Here is a 6,000-nt window from a genome sequence, read left to right as displayed (position 1 = left end):
AATCAATCGAAGGTAGGTCAGTAAATTGCTAAACCAAAGCGCGAGTCTAACCACTTCCATCATAACTCTCAAAATACTTGGAGTTTTTCATCTCCGTTTCTTTCGTTTTAAACTACACTTCGATTCCTTCGAAATGAAACTAATTTCAATGAATTACGAGTTCAATTGAGTGAGTTATGGTCAATCAATCGGAGGTAGGCCAGTAAATTGCTAAACCAAAGCGCGAGTCTAACTATTTCCATCATAACTCTCAAAATACTTGAAGTTTTTCATCTTCGTTTCTTTCGTTTTAAACTAAACTTTGATTCCTTCGAAATGAAACGGATTTCAATGAATTACGAGTTAAATTGAGTGAGTTATGGTCAATCAATCAGAGGTAAGCCAGTAAATTGCTAAACCAAAGCGCGAGTCTAACTATTTCCATTATAACTCTCAAAATACTTGGAGTTTTTCATCTCCGTTTCTTTCGTTTTAAACTACACTTCGATTCCTTCGAATTGAAACTAATTTCAATGAATTACGAGTTCAATTGAGTGAGTTATGGTCAATCAATCGGAGGTAGGTTAGTAAATTGCTAAACCAAAGCGCGAGTCTAACTATTTCCATAATAACTCTCAAAATACTTGGAGTTTTTCATCTTCGTTTCTTTCGTTTTAAACTACACTTCGATTCCTTCAAAATGAAACCGATTTCAATAAATTACGAGTTAAATTGAGTGAGTTATGGTCAATCAATCGGAGGTAGGTCAGTAAACTGCTAAACCAAAGCGCGAGTTTAACTATTTCCATCAAAACTCTCAAAATACTTGGAGTTTTTCATCTTCGTTTCTTTCGTTTTAAACTACACTTCGATTCCTTCGAAATGAAACTAATTTCAATGAATTACGAGTTCAATTGAGTGAGTTATGGTCAATCAATCGGAGGTAGGCTAGTAAATTGCTAAACCAAAGCGCGAGTCTAACTATTTCCATCATAACTCTCAAAATACTTGGAGTTTTTCATCTTCGTTTCTTTCGTTTTAAACTACACTTCGATTCTTTCGAAATGAAACGGATTTCAATGAATTACGAGTTAAATTGAGTGAGTTATGGTCAATCAATCGGAGGTAGGCCAGTAAATTGCTAAACCAAAGCGCGAGTCTAACTATTTCCATTATAACTCTCAAAATACTTGGAGTTTTTCATCTCCGTTTCTTACGTTTTAAACTACACTTCGATTCTTTCGAAATGAAACTAATTTCAATGAATTACGAGTTCAATTGAGTGAGTTATGGTCAATCAATCGGAGGTAGGTTAGTAAATTGCTAAACCAAAGCGCGAGTCTAACTATTTCCATAATAACTCTCAAAATACTTGGAGTTTTTCATCTTCGTTTCTTTCGTTTTAAACTACACTTCGATTCCTTCAAAATGAAACGGATTTCAATGAATTACGAGTTAAATTGAGTGAGTTATGGTCAATCAGTCGGAGGTAGGTCAGTAAACTGCTAAACCAAAGCGCGAGTTTAACTATTTCCATCAAAACTCTCAAAATACTTGGAGTTTTTCATCTTCGTTTCTTTCGTTTTAAACTACACTTCGATTCCTTCGAAATGAAATGGATTTCAATGAATTACGAGTTAAATTGAGTGAGTTATGGTCAATCAATCGGAGGTAGGTCAGTAAATTGCTAAACCAAAGCGCGAGTCTAACTATTTTCATCATAACTCTCAAAATACTTGGAGTTTTTCATCTCCATTTCTTTCGTTTTAAACTACACTTCGATTTCTTCGAAATCAAACTAATTTCAATGAATTACGAGTTCAATTGAGTGAGTTATGGTCAATCAATCGGAGGTAGGTCAGTAAATTGCTAAACCAAAGCGCGAGTCTAACTATTTTCATCATAACTCTCAAAATACTTGGAGTTTTTCATCTCCATTTCTTTCGTTTTAAACTACACTTCGATTTCTTCGAAATCAAACTAATTTCAATGAATTACGAGTTCAATTGAGTGAGTTATGGTCAATCAATCGGAGGTAGGTCAGTAAATTGCTAAACCAAAGCGCGAGTCTAACTATTTTCATCATAACTCTCAAAATACTTGGAGTTTTTCATCTCCATTTCTTTCGTTTTAAACTACACTTCGATTTCTTCGAAATCAAACTAATTTCAATGAATTACGAGTTAAATTGAGTGAGTTATGGTCAATCAATCGGAGGTATGTCAGTAAATTACTAAACCAAAGCGCGAGTCTAACTCTTTCCATCATAACTCTCAAAATACTTGGAGTTTTTCATCTCTGTTTCTTTCGTTTTAAACTACACTTCGATTCCTTCAAAATGGAACTAATGTCAATGAATTACGAGTCGAATTAACTGAGTTATGGTCAATCAATCGAAGGTAGGTCAGTAAATTGCTAAACCAAAGCGCGAGTATAACCACTTCCATCATAACTCTCAAAATACGTGGAGTATTTTATCTCCGTTTCTTTCGTTTTAAACTACACTTCGATTCCTTCGAAATGAAACTAATTTTAATGAATTACGAGTTCAATTGAGTGAGTTATGGTCAATCAATCGTAGGTAGGTCAGTAAATTGCTAAACCAAAGCGCGAGTCTAACTATTTCCATCAAAACTCTCAAAATACTTGGAGTTTTTCATCTTCGTTTCTTTCGTTTTAAACTACACTTAGATTCCTTCGTTTCTTTCGTTTTAAACTACACTTCGATTCCTTCAAAATGGAACTAATGTCAATGAATTACGAGTCGAATTAACTGAGTTATGGTCAATCAATCGAAGGTAAGTAAGTAAATTGCTAAACCAAAGCGCGAGTCTAACCACTTCCATCATAACTCTCAAAATACTTGGAGTTTTTCATCTCCGTTTCTTTCGTTTTAAACTACACTTCGATTCCTTCGAAATGAAATGGATTTCAATGAATTACGAGTTAAATTGAGTGAGTTATGGTCAATCAATCGGAGGTAGGTCAGTAAATTGCTAAACCAAAGCGCGAGTCTAACTATTTTCATCATAACTCTCAAAATACTTGGAGTTTTTCATCTCCGTTTCTTTCGTTTTAAACTACACTTCGATTTCTTCGAAATCAAACTAATTTCAATGAATTACGAGTTCAATTGAGTGAGTTATGGTCAATCAATCGGAGGTAGGTCAGTAAATTGCTAAACCAAAGCGCGAGTCTAACTATTTTCATCATAACTCTCAAAATACTTGGAGTTTTTCATCTCCGTTTCTTTCGTTTTAAACTACACTTCGATTTCTTCGAAATCAAACTAATTTCAATGAATTACGAGTTCAATTGAGTGAGTTATGGTCAATCAATCGGAGGTAGGTCAGTAAATTGCTAAACCAAAGCGCGAGTCTAACTATTTCCATCATAACTCTCAAAGTACTTGGAGTTTTTCATCTTCGTTTCTTTCGTTTTAAACTACACTTCGATTCCTTCGAAATGAAACTGATTTCAATGAATTACGAGTTAAATTGAGTGAGTTATGGTCAATCAATCGGAGGTATGTCAGTAAATTGCTAAACCAAAGCGCGAGTCTAACTATTTCCATCGTAACTCTCAAAATACTTGGAGTTTTTCATCTCCGTTTCTTTCGTTTTAAACTACACTTCGATTCCTTCGAAATGAAACTAATTTCAATGAATTACGAGTTAAATTTAGTGAGTTATGGTCAATCAATCGGAGGTAGGTCAGTAAATTGCTAAACCAAAGCGCGAGTCTAACTATTTCCATCAAAACCCTCAAAATACTTGGAGTTTTTCATCTTCGTTTCTTTCGTTTTAAACTACACTTAGATTCCTTCGAAATGAAACTAATTTCAATGAATTACGAGTTCAATTGAGTGAGTTATGGTCAATCAATCGGAGGTAGGTCAGTAAATTGCTAAACCAAAGCGCGAGTCTAACTATTTCCATAATAACTCTCAAAATACTTGGAGTTTTTCATCTTCGTTTCTTTCGTTTTAAACTACACTTCGATTCCTCCAAAATGAATCGAATTTCAATGAATTACGAGTTAAATTGAGTGAGTTATGGTCAATCAATCGGAGGTAGGCCAGTAAATTGCTAAACCAAAGCGCGAGTCTAACTATTTCCATTATAACTCTCAAAATACTTGGAGTTTTTCATCTCCGTTTCTTTCGTTTTAAACTACACTTCGATTCCTTCGAAATGAAACTAATTTCAATGAATTACGAGTTCAATTGAGTGAGTTATGGTCAATCAATCGAAGGTAGGTCAGTAAATTGCTAAACCAAAGCGCGAGTCTAACCACTTCCATCATAACTCTCAAAATACGTGGAGTTTTTTATCTCCGTTTCTTTCGTTTTAAACTACACTTCGATTCCTTCGAAATGAAACTAATTTCAATGAATTACGAGTTCAATTGAGTGAGTTATGGTCAATCAATCGTAGGTAGGTCAGTAAATTGCTAAACCAAAGCGCGAGTCTAACTATTTCCATCAAAACTCTCAAAATACTTGGAGTTTTTCATCTTCGTTTCTTTCGTTTTAAACTACACTTAGATTCCTTCGTTTCTTTCGTTTTAAACTATACTTCGATTCCTTCAAAATGGAACTAATGTCAATGAATTACGAGTCGAATTAACTGAGTTATGGTCAATCAATCGAAGGTAGGTCAGTAAATTGCTAAACCAAAGCGCGAGTCTAACCACTTCCATCATAACTCTCAAAATACTTGGAGTTTTTCATCTCTGTTTCTTTCGTTTTAAACTACACTTCGATTCCTTCGAAATGAAACTAATTTCAATGAATTACGAGTTCAATTGAGTGAGTAATGGTCAATCAATCGGAGGTAGGCCAGTAAATTGCTAAACCAAAGCGCGAGTCTAACTATTTCCATCATAACTCTCAAAATACTTGGAGTTTTTCATCTTCGTTTCTTTCGTTTTAAACTAAACTTCGATTCCTTCGAAATGAACCGGATTTCAATGAATTACGAGTTAAATTGAGTGAGTTATGGTCAATCAATCGGAGGTAAGCCAGTAAATTGCTAAACCAAAGCGCGAGTCTAACTATTTCCATTATAACTCTCAAAATACTTGGAGTTTTTCATCTTCGTTTCTTTCGTTTTAAACTACACTTCGATTCCTTCGAAATGAAATGGATTTCAATGAATTACGAGTTAAATTGAGTGAGTTATGGTCAATCAATCGGAGGTAGGTCAGTAAATTGCTAAACCAAAGCGCGAGTCTAACTATTTCCATCAAAACCCTCAAAATACTTGGAGTTTTTCATCTTCGTTTCTTTCGTTTTAAACTACACTTCGATTCCTTCGAAATGAAACTGATTTCAATGAATTACGAGTTAAATTGAGTGAGTTATGGTCAATCAATCGGAGGTAGGTCAGTAAATTGCTAAACCAAGGCGCGAGTCTAACTATTTCCATCAAAACTCTCAAAATACTTGGAGTTTTTCATCTTCGTTTCTTTCGTTTTAAACTACACTTAGATTCCTTCGAAATGAAACTAATTTCAATGAATTACGAGTTAAATTGAGTGAGTTATGGTCAATCAATCGGAGGTAAGTGAGTAAATTGCTAAACCAAAGCGCGAGTCTAACAAGCGCCATCATAAGTCTCAAAATACTTGTTGTTTTTCATCTCCGTTTCTTTCGTTTTCAACTAAACTTCGATTCCTTCGAAATGGAACAAATTTCAATGAATTACGAGTAAAATTGAGTGAGTTATGGTCAATCAATCGGAGGTAGGTCAGTAAATTGCTAAACCAAAGCGCGAGTCTTACTATTTTCGTCATAACTCTCAAAATACTTGAAGTTTTTCATCTCCGTTTCTTTCGTTTTAAACTACACTTCGATTCCTTCGAAATGGAACTAATTTCAATGAATTACAAGTAAAATTGAGTGAGTTATGGTCAATCAATCGGAGGTATGTCAGTAAATTGCTAAACCAAAGCGCGAGTCTAACTATTTCCATCATAACTCTCAAAATACTTGGAGTTTTTCATCTCTGTTTCTTTCGT

This window comes from Tasmannia lanceolata, unplaced genomic scaffold (assembly GCF_043159265.1).
Source record: "Tasmannia lanceolata isolate RefF3 unplaced genomic scaffold, GAP_Taslan_0.1 ptg000001l, whole genome shotgun sequence".
In the NCBI taxonomy this organism is placed as follows: Eukaryota; Viridiplantae; Streptophyta; class Magnoliopsida; order Canellales; family Winteraceae; genus Tasmannia; species Tasmannia lanceolata.
Note: the sequence above shows the minus strand (reverse complement) of the source record.